At 40.3% G+C, this 18,160-nt stretch overlaps 1 long non-coding RNA gene across 1 annotated transcript in view; it reads right to left on the bottom strand.

The window, feature by feature from the left end:
- Window positions 1-4,331: 4,331 nt before the first annotated feature.
- The window catches only part of LOC148224094 (uncharacterized), a 129,223-nt gene continuing 115,394 nt past the window's right edge, over window positions 4,332-18,160 (bottom strand). Inside the window, exons 11-14 of the long non-coding RNA XR_015803468.1 lie at window positions 11,089-11,195; window positions 8,042-8,214; window positions 7,123-7,340; window positions 4,332-6,678 (exon numbers count right to left, since the gene is read on the bottom strand). This is a non-coding gene — a long non-coding RNA (uncharacterized LOC148224094). The remainder of the gene's footprint in view (window positions 6,679-7,122; window positions 7,341-8,041; window positions 8,215-11,088; window positions 11,196-18,160) is intronic.

Raw genomic sequence — 18,160 nt, 5'->3', positions numbered from 1 at the left:
ATGAAGCAATGCAATGAGATTTACCTTGAGTAATGGGCATTAGCTATCAACACCAAATGGCTTCATGTAACCAGTTCAGTAGACAATCAACTTCCTGTATTTTGATTTTTCATCTGACTATGCAAACAGCTTAAAATAATCAAGTGCAGAAACTTCTGTGGGGTATTCATTCAATGTATGATTCCTATGGGAATCCCAGGCACCTACTAAAGCAGCATTTTCACTGCAGTATCACCTAATACTGGCCATTAACCTGATATTTAGAGGAGATTATCTGGGTTCATTCCTTCTGGCTCCACCAGGGTCAGGAAGTGGCCACCAGCTCAGTGTGGGCACAGCCCCTGCAGGTATTCATAGTCCTTCACCTCCTGGCAGCAGCCCACGGATGAACTGCAGAGCATCACCCCTGGTGCCTGGATTTGGGCACAATAATCCACTCTCCATCTTTTCCACACCACTAAAGCTACTGTCTAGCACCTTTCTTATCATCTCACCAGTTATCTCGAAGCTATTTCAGCCAGTATCTTTTTTTAGCCATCTTATTCTGTTGTTTCCTCTTTTAATTCCTGATCTAAAGTCCATAGAAATCACTACAAGGGTGGTGAGCTTTTCTGGTGTGCTCAGGCCTAGTTATATTTCCTCTAATGAAATGTTACTTGCCGGTGTCATTGTGAGTTAAGTACGTACCAAAATCAATCCCAAGTTCTTTAACTTCCTAAACCTCTTCCTTTTTGCTTCTATTCTTATGGCAGTTTTCATCTAACTTCTGCAGTGTATTACTGAAGCTAATGGTTTAGCAGGCTGCAAGGATGAATGAGCTCTATCCATAGATAAGAGCCTCCAGTGTTAACTCTTAACCATCACTGAACAGCTTGAGAAAGAATATAAAATCTCCTACTACAGACCTGGAGTTTCTAGGTAATGAGGGTTTGAAAGAAATTCATCCTCCTCAAAGGTGAATCCCTAATTGCCTACTGCAGAATTTCTGTAGCTCTTCCCAAACAATCTAATTCTGGTCATCACCGGTGATCTTAGATCTTACAGCCTGAACTCATCTTTCTTTTTTCTCTCTCTCTTTTTTTTTTTTTTTGTCTGCTGACATGCAGCTTCACTTTTCAAATTTTATTTTCAAGTTTTCTGAAGAGCAGACTTCCTTATTTCATTATTGTTAATATTAGACACAAATATAAGATGTACAAGTTACAGGAGTCATTTCCCTTGTAATTTATTCCTGTCCTTCTCAAAGTGGGGCTGTAATAATTAACTAATGGGTCAGAATATTTTGATACAGCTATCATATTTTAAAGAGTTACTCTTGCTGGTTTTGCTTCTTAATTTTTTTCCTTAATCCCAATTTTCAGGAGCTATTTCTTAATTATGATGGTGTTCCCTCCTCAGTCTCTGCTGTTCAGTTTGACTCACCAGTGACTGTAGCACAGACTGAACGTGACTTAGCACTTAAAAAAACCAAACAGAATCTGTAAACCTTTTAAGTTCTCCCCAAAGTTCAGTACATTCCTGAAAAACCTGATCAACATTTGAAGAGGTGTCCAAAACAGAACTGTGGTTCTTTTCAAGGTACAGACTTGCAAAAATGGTGAGTGATGCTTTTCTCTTTTATGTGCCTGTGGTTTTACTGTGCAGCACGATTAGCAGAGCAGCAGCTCGCCCCTCTCTCTATCCTGTCACACAGGAGTTAAAAGTGCTGGCTGCAGGATGACATATCCTAGACAAAGAGAACCAAAGGTGGGATTTGTGGCGGCTCCACAGATCCCCGACAAGGGAGGAAATAGGAGGAAAAGCGGGAGGAATGAGCAGAGCGTGATCTCCACGTTGTGGCATGGCTAGCAAGGGGGAAAGGGCAGGTCCACAGGGATCCTGGAGCTGAGCACAAATGAAAGCACAAACAGCTTTAAACATGGATGAGAGAAGACAACCTGAGAAGAGAACAAACAACAGCTCAGACACAGCCCTGAGCAGCCCTGGCTCCAGGAACACAGGGGTGTGCTCCTGGGGATCAGGAACACACAACTGCCCTGCCCCATGGGCTCAGTGTTACCGAGGCAGTGAACACCACCAGGGCACCGCACAAAGGCACCTTTGCAAAGCTCTCCTCTGGGCCCCCCAGCAGAGCAGAGTTCTCTCACGGCAAGTAAGAAAATTTTACTGACTCCCACCAGTTCGACAAGTGTTTCACAAAACTAGCAAGCCTTGTTTCCCTCTCCAAATTCAACTTTCAGAAAGCTGAAACATCATGTGCCCCATCAGTGGGGTCCAATTTCTTAATTTAAAAAACAGAATAAAAATTAGGGTAGCTAGCATGAGCCCTGGAGGTACTCCTGAGGTTTTCCTGCCATGGCTACCATGCTGAACGTTGCTGCAATTGATATTAATTATTTCCTTATTTAACCTAAGAAATCATTAGCTATCACATGTCCTTCCATGGACACATGCAGAATGGAGTCATAATGTAGTCCATAAAGGAAAATAGCAATAGCTCACCAGCATGATAGTTTGACATTCCAGAAATGAAAATAAAGGACAAACAACCTAAAAAGGTTGTTTGATTATTTTCAAACTATAATTAATTACACGTGTAAATAGATTAGCAACAGCAACAGCTCTGGACAAGCAATTAAACAGCTAATTATAGGGAAAATGCAACTGAAGGCTCCAACAGATGACCACCCGTCTGCTCCCCACCCCGGGTGTTCAAGTACTCTCAGTTTTGTTTGTTTAGCTTTATAAAAAACATCTGTTCATGTAACTCGGACACAGCCACAGAATGCAATACACAGAAGTAAAAGAGGAAAAGTTTCCCAGGAAAAGTTTCCTTTTCCTTTGTCCTGCCACTGCTGTCAGGCCAAGGAACAGTTCTTATACCCACCAAAGCACAGAAGCTTACACGACAGTTCTGCTCCCTTTCTCCCATTATAAAACAACTTTCCTGTTGGAAAAAAATGGCATGATCTTTTACATGGGAACATGCCATTTTTTCCCTGGATTACTGCAGTTCTTTTAAGATCTGCTGGTTTTCGTCACTAAATACAATATTTGAGAAGGGATGTTTTTCAGTAATTTATTCCCTCGAGAGAAGTTTACAGCAACTAAACTAATTAGGCATGAGTCTAAGTAAACATGAAAATGCTGATATGCTTCCAAGTGCCTGCACCTACTTAATTAGGTTTTGTTCTTTATTTATCTCTCAGCCTGTATGAAAGTCTCCCATGTGACAGGAGCACTTATTTCCTTCCCACGTTCAATGCCACCTCCCCTTCCACAGCTCCCGTCTCACTCAGGAGGGGAGAGGTTGCCCCAAAAACAAAGACAAAAAGGATGTGGACTGAGAGCTGTCACATAATGGCGCTGTAACTTCCAAGCCAGCTCTGTCTAAATCATCCCAACACCTGGAACACCTCTAATGACGGGGGTTTGTCTAACACAGCTCGGCACCGCCGGCCCGTGGAGGGCTCCAAACGCAGCTACACGGACAGAGCTGAGAGCTGTGACTCCAGGGAAGGGGTGGGAAGAGCTGAGGGCGTGGGGCAGCAGGAAACCTTTAACACAAGGTAGGAACCCCAAATGGAATTCAGCCTGGCAGCAGCGGGGCTGTGCTCTCCCAGCCTCACATCCCAGAGAGGGGCACAGCGAACATCGGGGCGTGTGGAGAACTCCAGACCTCGCCAGCCGCTCCTCCCTCACCTCATTCCCTCTCCGGCCTCGGAGCTGCAGTGACAGCACTGCCAGTGCCAGGTGACAAACGCGCTTGGAGCGACAGTGGGAGAGGCTCCTGGAGCTCCCTCCTGCTGCCCCCGGACACGCCGGCTCAGCGGGAGGAACTGAGGAACAGCTTGGGATCAGCTTCGTTCCAGAGCAGCCCCGGGAGCTTTCCAGGGACCCTCACCCGGCGCAAGGCCTGGAGTCAGTCAGGATGGAAAAGCACGGCTGGGATCGCGTCCTCCCTCAGCTCCAGAAACACCTTCCCAGCTCCTCCAGGGGCCGGGAACACCTCAGGAGCCATGAGGAGCTCCTCCCTCCCCTCATCCTTTTCCCTTTCTCTCCCTGCCAGCCCAGCAGTGCCAGCGGTGCCAGAGCCCAGCACACCGGGGGCTCCCGGTTCCAGCCCCTGCAGACTCTGCTAAACCCGCCCGTGTCCCAGGCTCTGTTAGCAAGATCCAGAACTACGTCCCCAGTTTTCCCTTCTCTTTCATTTTAAGAAAATGCCACAAAGTTCTCTGTGTCAACAAGTGAAACTGGAATTCTGTAACTCAGAAATCTCAGCTCTGCTACTTCACAATTTTTAGAGTTCCACAGACAAACAAAAGCATCACTTCGTTGAATACCTCTAAATATCTTTTTTATAAAGACACGTAAAACAAAGTCAGGAAATGCAGCAGCAAAAGAAAATACAAATTAATATTTTTGTTGGCTATTTTCCTTTCAACTGTATTAAAAAGCCCACAAAGATGTTCATGAGGACACGAACACAGTGGCTTTCTTACCTAAGATGTGCAGTCACGAATGAGGTGCCTTCCTCCTTTTCGAAGTCCTCCTTGATACTTGGATTCTTTGACAGGTTTCCAGTTAATTTTAAATACAACTCCTTACCTGTGTTCACCTTTTTGCCAGCTATTAGCTGGTCCCTCTATATAACATTATATATAACATTAAATCCCAAAGGGTAAGATTTCACTCTGAGTATAATTTCTTTAGGGAAAAATGATCTCTCCTTTTTTCTACCTTCTTGTCATGTTCTCAGAACAACACCTAAATACCAATCCTTTTGATAAGTGAATGACCTATTTTTCCAGCCTGTGATTCTCAGCCTTGCCAGGAGAGATGGTGGCTCACAACCACTGGCTCTCAGCAGGGACCAGTGTTTGCAAAACAGTGACATAGTAAGGGCTGAGCAAGAATTTACACGATAAAGATTAATTTAAATTCTTCCCTTCTCAAAATATAAATATTGTATGGAAACAGCTGGTTTACAGATTAACATCAGTTCTGGAATCAGTTCTTGATATTTTTGAAAGGGGAATGTTATTTCTCAGGCTTGTTTAAATTGTAGTTTACACTGGCTGTTTGTTGGAGATTTAGGGCTGGGAGACAATTTGGCAATTAAAGCCTGAGACATTTTCTAGCTACTGGAAGTTCACATTTTATGAATTAGAAAAAACCTTAGAGGAACCTTTGCTGAGAAGACCTGATGGCTACAAGTTAATACCAGCTTCAGCCCCCCTCAAACTCTCCCATACCAAACGTGAGATATTTATAATAAAGGAACACTTCCATAAAAGCTTTTTTTCCTACTGCAAAATAGTCATCATATAGATCACACAAAAGCATCCGAATTATTACAGATCAGAAAAATTCCAACAAACTTTTGAAGTTTGTGCATTTTTACAATTGCTTCCTTTCTCAGTAGTTGCCCATCCATAATTAACAGCTATAAAAATAAAATAACTTTAAAAATGGAGCACATACCCGGCCATGCTGCCACAGGCACAGCTCCAGCAGAAGAAGAGACAGTGGATGAGGAATGCTGGTGTGGGACACATCCAAAGGGAGTCTGTGTGGCTATTACTGATCCTTGGTACCTTCACCCCTTGTGTCTATCTAAAGCATTTTTATCAGTTTTCCAGTCACGTTTCAGTGACAAATACAAACAAAATAAAATAACAAAACGACAAAGTCATTGGGATTTCAGGATGAGTCCTTGGCCGGGGCTCCTGCCTTCCCCCTCACGCACACGCTGCGCGTGTTCAATGCCTGCTGATGATTCGGGTGGGCACCATGGAGTCAATTCACATTTAATGACTTCTTCAAGGGCAGTTTTACCACTTTTCGAGCTCTAAACTCAATTATCCGTGTTTTTTCTCCACACTTCATTTGGAAATTTCCGCTCTGGAGCCGCGCCTGTAACACTGACCGCAGCAGACGAGGCCGCGCTGATGGCGGCGATCCCGAGGGAGGGCGGGACGGGCTCACTTCCCATTTAAACCGGAGCCAGGGATTTCACAGAATCCTGGCATTCCCCAATCCACAGGAACGAGGGTTTCCAGGGAGCAGAGCTGCCAGGGACGGCAGCTCCCGCCTGTGGATCCCATTCCCACACGGACACCGGGAGCCGCTTTTGGCCTCCAGCCTGAGGCGCCTCCGACCCCGCCCGAGGGTTCGGCTCTTCCCGGCCCAGGGTTCGGCTCCGACCCGGCTCGAGCGTTCGGCTCTTCCTCGGCTCGGGCGGTTCTGACCCGGCCCGAGGGTTCGGCTCTTTCCAGCCACACCAGCTTCCACCGCTTCAGAATCCAACTTTCAGCAAATTAGCATTAAAATATGGTGGGGTTTTTAAAATTTCCTGCATGGAGATTACCAAACTTTAAGTAGAATACACGACATTATAAGCAGTGTCCCGGAGCCACCTCTCTGCCTACTGCCCTGAGCCCTCAGCGACGCCCACCAGGCCTCAGAGCCGCCCAACCCTTCAAAGAGCAGAAACAGCTTTTTTTATGTCCCTGAAACAAGTTCTTAAAAGTTCTTTTTGTCCAAAACTTGGCATTTTATGTTCCTGATCATCTTAAAGTCTGAAGAAGAAGGCAGTATATGTAGACCTCCTATATACCAGCATTTTCTCACTGTGTTTGGACTGACACTTTCAGTGTTCTCTTCTTTTTTTTCCCCCTTAAAAAAAAAAATCTTAATTGAAAGTCCCACAGAGAAACTGTCAAGTTCAATTTCTGACAAAGGTACCTGCTTCTGCAGGTCGGTTTTCAAATCCGTGGCTTGAAATGTGACTGACAGAGTGACACATGCTGACAAGAAAAGAGCTCCTTTGGAAGAACTTTTAAAAATCAGTGTTTTTATAATTGATCTGAAGTTCAGGAAATGGGAAGACAAAGACACTTTGCTGGTTTTCCATGCATTTAGAGGCCATGTTTCAGAAAATTAATTCCTCAGGAAAATATCTCCTAAGGGCAGCATTTAAGGATACGTTTAAGTCCCACAGAGATTTCAGCAACACTGAAGGCTGAGTACAGATTTAAATGCTGCTAAAAGGGTTGATTTTTCTGACAGGCTTTCAGAATCCACTGTTAAGGGAATATGCATTTTAAGAGGGGTTCATACCTCTAAGTTGTGCCAATGTTGCCAGCAATAATGATGTGCTGGTATGCAGGCATTTCTGAACCACCAAGTTCCAACATTTCTTCTTAGCTGAAATTTGCTCTTTTTTTTTTGTCTGAACTCTTCTTTCCAATTCTCATTTTAACTGAAGTTAGTGGATTAGCATATTTTATCAACTGCTGGAGTTCCACCTTTGACTGTAATTAAGTGTAGGTCAGGTCCTGAGAAAAAAGGACAGGCTATTTCAATAAATGAACTTTAAAAGTCTTCATGTCTTAAAAGTAATATGCAACAGTGATTTGAATGTATATTCAGCCATCTTTTATATAATTATTCTAAACAGAAAATCTGATTTTCCTTTGGTTTTCAAAAGAAATCACTAAGTCTGAAGAATTTTCTTAAAGAAATCAAAATTGCTCTTAAAACAATGTATTTTGGGATTGTTTTATTGAATTTTTTTCCTTCTGCATTTTTTAAACACTGACTGAAAACTCACTTCTATTTTCCAAAGTCTCCTTAACTTTAATCAACACTTTTTCTCCAAAGCCTTTCAGAAAACTCCATAACAATCAGAACTTTAATTCAAAATGAAAAAAAAATACAAAACAGGTATGTGGAAAAGGGAAGAACAGATGGAGAAAGAAAATAATCCCTGACAAAATGCAGGTTCTTTCTGCTGTTACTTTAACAGCAATGGCAAATAAGTTTTTTACTTTTCCCAGTGCCCAAAGGAAAGGTTCCAGAGCTGCTGTATCCTCAATCACACCCTGTTTTTAAACCCTAGTGCATTGTTGGAGGGGTGTAGCAGTACTACAAGCTCAATGTGTTCAACAGAGCTACATGCAGCAAGGTGCACACTGTGATGTGTAACAGAGGGGGAAACCCACAGCAATGGTGGCAACAAAAGGTGGCATCATTATACCTGGTACCAGGAGTGTGTCTGAGCCCAGGGGTCAGAGAATCCTGATCACATTGGCCTTGGAGGCACGAGGGTGTGCTCATTTGGGAGCTTTCCCACAATACAAAGAATTGGCTCTCTCCTCCAAGACAAAATGCCCTGTTACATGGATTGGAATGGTGAAGAATTCCAGGTACCTGGACAAGTGTGAGAGAGAAATATGGATTTAAAAATAGAGCTGTTCTAATCCCTAAACTATGAACTATAGAGATTTCCATTTCTTTATTATAGGTAGGATGTATCTCCAAGGTATATTTATATGCCTGTAAATGATGGACATAACTGAAATGAGATGTAAGGATATAAAACCACGAGGGCTGTGCTTATAGATAAAGCTTCAGTCAAATATAAGTTCCTGATGTTGTGACTATTTTACAGCAGAGTAAGGTACAAAGCAGATATCCAACTTTCTACTCCAGTGCTGTGCTTCCTCCCAGAAGAGCCCAGAGCAATTGATTTATTTATCAGAGCAAAAAATACTTGAAATTTTACTATTTCCTTCATATTGATTCCTGCTCACTGATGAGCTTTATAGGGCCCTGATTTAGACCACATTCAGTTAATATTATCAGTTCATTTATGGCCTACACCCAGAGTAGCTTATGACTTAATATATGGATAGTGACAGAAGCAGTGATAAAATGAGATATTTATGAAGCTTAGGTACTAATTATTGGAGACTGGGCTGGCTGAAAGATGCCTTTTATCTGCAGGGTATTACAGACAGACAAGTCTAATCTGTTAAGCTTCAAAACTCAAGCTAGGGGTTCCAATCACAAACTAAGTCTGCTTTTCCCAGACCAAAAAAAAGGAAAAAAAATATATATAGGTATATGAAGGCCTGTTGTTCCTAAGAAGTAAGAAGCATCTTTGGATGCTGCAATGGCCTGCTTTGTTTATTTAAATTCCTCCTTTCTGCTTCACTTCTGACAAGAAACTGCTGTTGGGGCAGTTCCTTTGGTTGGAATTCCCAAGCTAATCCCAGCTCCATTTTGTCTTATGTTTGGCATGAAATAAACACTATTGGTATCTAAACCAGAGCCATGAACAGCTGTGCTAATTATACTAAACCAGCACCTTTATTTAAGCACCCTTTTTAGCATTATTAACTAAATAGCAAATGGAGTATTTACACAACATATTAAAAAAATGCAGATTACACATATCTCAAAAAAATCTGCACCTGTCTGGCAACCATTACAACCTATGAACTGTGTAGTTGATAAAAAATGCAGTTAAGGTAGGTAGCCTGATGGTCTAAGTGCCTGACAAATGTTCTCTCTCTAGCACTTTTTCCAGAATGGACTAGAGTTACATGAAAGCAAAGGGATTTGCAGTGTTCCTGACAGAGGCTGCTATCAACTTGTGATCCTCAAACCTAAAAATACAAAAGGTGGAGACAGCACATGAACATGGTCACAAGCATCTTGTATCCAGGGATGAAGAATGGGTCACTAGGAACCAGCACAGAGCACCAGAACCTTTTGAAAAAAAAAAAAGAAAGGAAAAAATACCACAAAAAAACCCAAACAAAAAACCAAAAAAACAAACAAAAAAAAAAAGAAAAAGCAAAGCAAATCAGCCTCAACAAACAAGGATAGTTTTGTCCTGTTTTTCCTTAAATATAAGTGTTCTGGCAGTCATGAAAGTAAATCTGTGGTCTGAATAGACCATCTATGTCCAAGTTCTACTCCTAATTAACATGGATAAGATCTTAAGTTTATATTTTTATCTCATTTGCAGGAGTGGAATTTTTCATCTTGGAAGTATTGGGTGCTGAATATCATGCATTATTCTAAGAGAGGCTTTATCAGAACAGAAGTTTTAGAGTAAATTTGGCTTATTCTTATCAAAACATGCACACTATTGAAGAAATTCCTCCTCCATAATCCAAAAAAGGCTGATAACTTTGTATCTCCATGTCTTTGGCACACCTGCTGTAAAAAGGGGGTAAAAATGCTTCCCAGGGACTGTTCTGTTGTCAACTAATCAGATACATGAGGCACATTTACATAAGTGGTTTCCATGATGTGATGATAATAAGGGAAATCATGGATTATAATGCATTTCATTTCACTATTGTTCATTTTATTGAGTCCCATTTAATGCATTTCTCTTCACAGTGTTATCTTAGTGCTTCACAATACAGTATGAACTCTGGATTGAATTAATAATTTAATTAATATTCCCTTTGCCTTTTCACAAGGTTGTTAAGAAAAACATAAATACAAGATCTAAGAGTTCATCATGAGAAACCAGAACGAGGCCACTTTCTGAGGAAAGCATTCCTTGTTGCCTTTTGTTTCATTCTTTTGCTCACTTAATTAGTTTTGTTCCCTTTTGTGCATTCCAAGCTACTGTAAAATTACTGTACACTTATGATATTTTCGACAGAATAAATTAATATTGCCAAAATCCAAGTGGGGATAAATTAAGCATGCCCTCGAACTGCTAATATCAGCTATTTCCTAATTTTGGAGGCACTGACTGCTGATATGGGTTTAATTGAATCCATTTGGAGAATATGTATATTCTTGTACATAGACATGCTTTTCTGAATTATCTTAATATGTGTTATACCAACTATGACTATGTCTACAGGGAAAATATATTACTAAAGTTGTTATTTAATAATTAATCAGATATTAATCACAGTTTCTTGTGTTTCCAGCCAGCTCAGGCATTAATGTTTTTTCAATATTTACCAAAAAGTGACATTTTTATATAGAAATAATTTTTCCAGTAGATAGAAGTGTTGAAAATGTTTACAGACAACAGCCCTTTATTTCTCACCACTCTACTCAATAATTCTCTCTTCATTTCTGCATTGCATAAAATTTGTTGGTTTGATGAGCACCTTGCAGAATATATATATATGTGGCTTAGAACATACAACTCTCATCAAAATCTGTGTTTTAATTTCAGAGTAAAATTCACATTTGCCATTTAAAATGACAGCTCTTATTTTTAGGCCTCCAATTAGCTTTTAATCCCTTTAACCCCATTATTACCTTAGAAGTGGGTTCTTCCCCCCCTTCTTCAATTTCATTGATTTCACCAGTCCCAGCTTGTCCAAAGAGCTGCAGTAGATGCTGACTTGATTATCCTGGTGCTGTGCCTGAAAATAGGCATATTTAGTGAAGTGGAACAGGAGGAGATCAATAAAACATCTCTCTGTGTTGTTAGCCAAGTACCTCATATACTGTGCCTGTGGACTGCACAAAAAGCAGCACTATAAAAGCTGGAAATAACCTTCCAATTGTCTCACACATTAATCACTTCGTTTAATATTATTATTTGGACTTGATACAAGACCAGCCAACACCCAGTGCACAGCCAAAAAACAGAGAAAGATGGATGCACGTGATAAATATTAACTAACACATTTTCAGGCTATAAAATCACTTTGTATCCCTCTCTTCCTGAAGGATTTATTCTCCAACTTAGTGACTGTATACATGGTGTCCCATAATGGTTCTCCTTTCAGACAGCTCCTTTCTCCCCTCATGGTATCTCTTCCCAAGCTTCTTCCTGAATCTCATCCAGAACAATGCTATGTGCCCATAGTGGCAACAGTATTTCAGAATATTTTTGGAAGTCCAGTGAAACAGCTAATTAATCTCTTTTTTTTTTTTTTTCCCCGAAAATTTCAGCAGCATAAAAAATCATGTGGTGAACTAGGGATCGTGGTGAAAACAGATGTCATGTCTGGAGCTGACCTTTTTGGTAAATAATTTACAAGGAAACAGGCATCCTTCCAAGGCTGTTCCCATATGCCCCTGTGCACTCAGCTTTTTGCAAAGTGGAAATTAAAAAGAACAACAATACATAGGATTTTCAACCTGAGTTTTCATTTTGCTTTGCCACTTTCTGTTTACTTCTTTCTTTCTTTCTGCATCTGGATTTCTCACATTTTAGCTTGTATCTGAAATCTCCAAAGGCTTTCCTGAGGATAGCAAGAAAGTTAAACCTAAATTCTCTTTCTCTAAATGACAGAAGGGTCTTAATGATTTCTCTTCCCAAACCTTAGCACCATTGGAGAACAATTTTCTTCCTAAATACATGGGATCAACCAAAACTGTGTTACCTTGTCTACATATTACCTTCATTGCTTCTCAGTACAACATCAAGTAAATTTTCCTGAATCTTGTAATTAGAGAATTTAATAGAATTTAATAGAACCCTGCAAAGAAAAGTGATAAAGGAATATAATCATTTACAAGTTTCATAGGATTTCCTTTTGTCTCCCTTGATCCTCTGATACACAAGAAGTGTACAAGTATGAACTCCAGAAATTGAGAAACAATCATCCCTTTACATTTAATAAATGCTATCTAATGCCTTTTAGGGTCCTAAATGAGTGACTTGGTTTGGAGTTTCTCAGTAAGATGAAATACACGTCTCTGTCATGTCCAGACTCCAAGCAGACAGGAGATTTTCTCATTTGGATTTTTCTCATCACATTTGGAAGCATATGCTCTGCTGAAAATGAATGAGGTTTAAGATCCCAAGCCAGTTCTAATTTGAAGGTCACTGCCTACATTTATCACCTCTTAAAGCCCTTCCCAGAATCCATAAAAGAAAAGCTTTTCTAGATATTTTCTGAGAAGAACAGAGCAAATTAGAACAAGACATCAGCTTCCCAGATGGCTTATCAGAATATTTCAATCATTGCAGCAGGCCTATCTTTCCTCTCAGAAGGCAAAACAGTTGAATGGAATAGGATGAAGAATCCAAATACATGTTGAAAATTATTTTTTGGGGGGTGAGATTTTACTAAGATACAAACTCATAACTGGGGAACTTAATGAAGTGTGCTATTAATCATCTTCTCCTAAGAAGGTAAGATTGCTTTCCTGAAGTTCCACCTCAGGACCACAGATCCCTTAGACAAAACACTGGAAGTGCAAAACAACAGTTCCAAATGGATCATTCAAATAAATATCCAGCTTGAGAGCTAAATATGAAAGCTTACTAATGTCCTGTAAATATATGCATGTTCAAATATAACAGAGGTGTCTTTTCAAGCAAGAGGTGTGTGCATAAAGCAGTAATTGCAGAGCATAAAACCCTAATATGCTTTGTGAAGTCAAAGCTAACAAGTTATAAAGAGACTGAAACTTCCTCCTCTCTACCCCACAAGCCCAGAGGAATAAGATGCATTCAGTTTACTTTATTAAGAAAGGTTATTAAACCAATCAATCCAGGAACTAGGACTTCTATGAATCAAAAACAAGTATTGCTCCTGCATGTTGCAACACCCTCTATGTCCTTTAAATTAACTTTTAAATCACAGAAGTACCTTATCTAGAATCTGGTCTGCAGAGCACAGCTGTATAAAAGATTTGAGATAGTTTTTAAGCACAACTTGCACTCTGTTTTGACACGGGCCACTTTCTCTCCATCAAGTTTGCTCAGAAGAATCCCAGTGCAGCACAAAAGGATGCATCACAAGCCCCCAGCACATTGACTGATTGGAAACTACATTTTGAAGGACTATATCCACTATATCTACGAAACTTTTCTTACTCCTACCTGGACTTTTTAAATTCCCTTGGGGTTTTTTTTTAGAAGAATGATAGTCTTCAGAGAGAGCAGACTACAAGGTATGTGGAAGGAGTAGGGCTACAATAAATCCCGAGGAGAAATTTTCTGTGGAAGAGCACTAAGCAGTAGGACATGAAGGACAGGGAGCTTCTCAGATGCTGCACAAAGCTGGAATTATTTAGACCAGACAAAAGACTCACAAAAATGGATTAGATGAGAAGTAATAAGGTCAGATGCAAGAACATGGTTATTAAGCCTCTCTCACTCTGGATCACTGGCAAAGAATACCTTGTTTGTGGTGTTCTGGGTTTGACTTCTCTTCAGTCACTTCCCATTCAGTAATTTAGAAATCTCCCAGCTGTTTCTGTGGCTATCCTGTGACAGTCACCCCGTGCTCTTCAGCAGGAGCACTGAACAGAGCTTTAGCAGGGCTCCCCCAGCATATAAGTCACCAAAAGAAATCATCTTCCCTAGGTGATGTATGGCTGGGATGTGACACTGCTCATACTCCTGGCACTTGTGCAAGGCAGTGCAATTCTGCACTGTCCCACTCACAGAGCTCATCTAAGCCTCGTGCTGCTGCAGCAAAGCAGACTTGAGCCTATTGATTACATACCTATTTATGTTATGAAGGTACTTTATTCTACAAAGTCATTTTTTAAAAAAGAAATCCTATTTCTCCATGGGGGAAAAAAAATCTGTTTAATATGTTTTAGCCTAAATAAAATGGCCAGTTTGAGAAAAATTAAGTAATATGTCTAATAAAATCATGACATGCAATTTTAAGCTACAGTGAGCTGAGTAAAATGTGGCATGGGAGCCTGCATTTTTTATTAGAGTTCATTAATCTTGTTAATGACTTATTGAATATCATGGTAAAAATTGATCCCAGTGGCTACATTGTTGTCTGCTTTAGCAACCTCTTCCAACAGCCACGTTGAACTGACAGAGTATTTCTCCAGTCCATTCTCTACAGCTTTGCAGGGAACACTGCAGCAGATGTGCTTTATGGCTGGGCACGATTTAAAAGGCCTCATATTGTTCTGAACTGAGCAGGAAAATCTATTTTTTCCTCTTTACTTGGATAAAATGAATATATGTACACTCAGAGTAAGTTACCTATGAATGCAAACCATCGGCCTGGGAAGCACAATGGATATTTACAAAATGAAGAAGCTCTGAAAACTTTAGGAATGGACTTAGATATATTTTCTTTTCTTTACATTTAGATTTGCTTCTAGTTGGGTATCTTTGTTACTGAAAGTAGATGACCTCTGATTTGCTTTCTTCTTGCCCTTCCACTTTCAATTCTGCCTTATCCTCCAAATCTGTACATAGTTCCACCTGTGTTTCTGCCATATCCAGCCAGATCTCATCACCTCACCTGACAGTCCTCAATTAATTGCAAGCTCCCCTTTGGCACCATGTTTAACTAATGCCATTAAGAATTCTTCATTCTCAAAAAGAACAAAAAGCAGCTGAAATTATTTTACCACTGTTGAAAAGCAAGTTTCCTGGCATTTTACATTTGTTACAGATGAAGGAAAAGCACTGTAGCTTCATTGAGTTAATGGGATCTACTCACATGGAACTTGATGATGGCACAGGCACTCGTTTCTGTATTCATCTCCCACTGCACTCTGTTTTGTGCAATTCCCTCAGGCACAGTGGAGATGAAGAGGATGCTGACAGTCCTAGCTAAATTCTAGCCAGAAAGTGCAGGAAATGGACTGCATTTACACTGGTGCTACAGATCACCTTCCACTTCGTGCAGGAAGCTGTGACACGTCTGACTTCTCTGTGATAACCTTCACCTCAGAGGAGCAATTCAGCTCTGCATTCCTGTCAAAGGGTGTAAAAAATGCTCGTCTGTCCCAAGGGACTCACTTGGATCTCTGCAGAAACCACTGCCAAAGCAGGTGAGATATGGAACTGTCACAGCTCTGCTGGTGTCCCTGAGTCACCGCAGAGAGAGAAATATTTTCACAGATTTAACAACAGAACAAGGGGGAAAAAGGGGGTAGGGAGAAGATACAAATGGGAGCTCTAAAAGCCCACCTAGAAATGACACCAATAGATTTCATATAATGGCAGTTACAGCAAATTAATTTATAACCAAAGGGAAAAGCAGCATAAACCTTTCAGACAGGTACAAGAAGGCATCCAAACCAATTCAGTCATCAAAGGGTAAGGAACACTCGCCCAGAGCTCTGGTCATGAGCCAAGGACATGTTTGTTTGTATCAGCAACAAAACACAAGTTATTCATTGTGGCTGCTCATGATGAGAACTGAGTTCACTTCTGTCCATATGTTGGGAACACAATTTGATTTTCCATGTCTGCCTGAGCTTTTTTCTACTTCTCTTATGCTACATCAGGCTGTGGGCACATAGTTGTCAAAGCAGAAAAGATAACAGAGATGGAGAATAAATTGATTAGAGCAGACCTGCAAGAGATGGGCACAGGAAGAACCAACTGAGAGAGGATTAGGTGAACTACAAGAAAGAATGCAAATTTAAAGGATTGTTTACTTGCCACAGTGTTTTGTGTCTTCAGGCAATTACCAGCAACACTTAGCAACACTTGCAAAAGAAGCAGACATTTAAGGAAGGAAAACACCAGCTAGTGCCTCAGTGGGTTACACACAGTTGCAGGCCATGTCAATGCTTGTGTGACCAAGTACTAATTATTTGCTGGGCTGGGAAGGAAATTCCAGCCTCTTTTTCCTGAACTCTGCATATGAGAGCGATTTTTATTCCCTCTCTTCTGAAATGGCAAGCATGGAGGACTGCACTCAGCTGGGTTAACTCCATTTTGTGTTTATTTCCTAGACAGAGGGAATGGACACTGGCCTGCTTTTGGCCAGTGCTCTGCTCCCACCTCCCATGCTGAAGAAAGATCATTCCTGGACCTGTTTCAGCAGGAATATCCAGTTTGGTTCCTTCATCAGGAACTTCTGAGCAACACACTAAGCTAAACTGCATACCAGCCTCCCAGAATCCTCATTTCTCCATCTTCACTAAAGGTTAATCTAGAATTAATTCAGTACTTTCCACTGCCATGTAAAAGAAGCATATTTTTCTTAACAAATATAGGATTTAATAAATTTTAAAAGTAAGTTTCTGAATTACAATTTAGGTAGGATTTTCAATTAAAAATCGTTATAAAAATAAAGACGAGGTTTGTCCCACTGCATTACAGTCTCTCAAGCCATTCTGATCCATAAATGTTTTAATCAAGATTCATCTACCAGGCCTTATTTCCACTGGATGATTCCATCATTGATTTAATACATGAAGCAATTTACATTAATAACCACAATATTACACCGATTATTTCTTTTATAATGAAAGCAGAAAAATACCAAAACCTTGCCAGGAACTGATATTAAAGGGTTTCTGAAGCCTCACATTTAAATAGCTGTAAAGTAGTTTAACTGTACATATTTGGTAATGCAAATCTAATGGTTTCAGAGGAATTCTCAGATTGTGTCAATTATGGCAGGATTTAGGAAATCTAATCATAAAGCATCCCTTCCCCCCCTGCATGATTAGGAATTGCAAGGATACTTCTCTGGGCTGGTAGGGAAAACATATAAAAGAAAAGAACTTATGCCATCACTTTCTTCTACTTAATTTTTATGTCATAGCTTATGTAAAGCTTCATATTCCTGGCCTCTATTAAAATCTGGTTCTGTGTGCAAGTAAAAGAAGTACTCTGTGAAAACAGCGAATCCAGGAGTGAAAACTTGTAAGGTAAAGAGAACAACTAAAGCACAAGAGGAAAAAAAAATAGAAAGAAAATGAAGTAATTAACATTCTAAGGATTAATTTAGCCACAGAACATCTGTTTTCACATGTCCCTCTGACGAGATCCAACGTGAGGGCTTGTGTTGGTTGGCTTTGAAGCTGTATTTCATTATCCAAGAAGAGGTTCTGCCTACAGATTTTGATATGGATTATGGATATCTTAGTAACAGAGGGACCCCTGGGCCCCTTCTAACTACTCTTAGTTCCTTTATTTCCACTTGACTTGTATCCATACAGCATTCTCTATTCCTTGTTGAAAAATTCCACTGGGCACACAGTTTATATTCTATTTTAAGAACATTAAATATTCCATCCCTCATCTGCTTTCCCACAAAACAGGACACTTCATTTCTTCTTTGCTGTATGTTCTGCTGCACAGCCAGCTAGTTACCTAAAAACCAGACAAAGCCCTTACTCATGTCTTTAATTCTTCTGCACTTGCTATTCCCCTAATTTAATAGATTGTTTTCTAACAGCATCTTTTAAATCATGTTCATACAGGTCCAAATATGATCCCAGGGTTCTAACAATAAAGAAACCATCTGCAGCACTCTAAGAAATATTTTTTAATCTGGAAAGTTTCTAAGTCCCCTGCTTGCACTCCTGATTAAAAATGCAAAACAGAAACTATTTGAAAATCCAGAAAAATGTTCCTGGTGGATCTCTCCTTGGACAAGGCTTAGAGATTTGTATCAAAGAATACCCACACAGAAACCAAAGTCTTTTA

The sequence above is a fragment of the Sturnus vulgaris genome, chromosome 4, assembly GCF_052056855.1.
Source record: "Sturnus vulgaris isolate bStuVul1 chromosome 4, bStuVul1.hap1, whole genome shotgun sequence".
In the NCBI taxonomy this organism is placed as follows: domain Eukaryota; kingdom Metazoa; phylum Chordata; class Aves; order Passeriformes; family Sturnidae; genus Sturnus; species Sturnus vulgaris.
The sequence above is the reverse complement of the archived record's forward strand: the minus strand, read 5'-3'. Positions and strand labels throughout refer to the sequence as shown.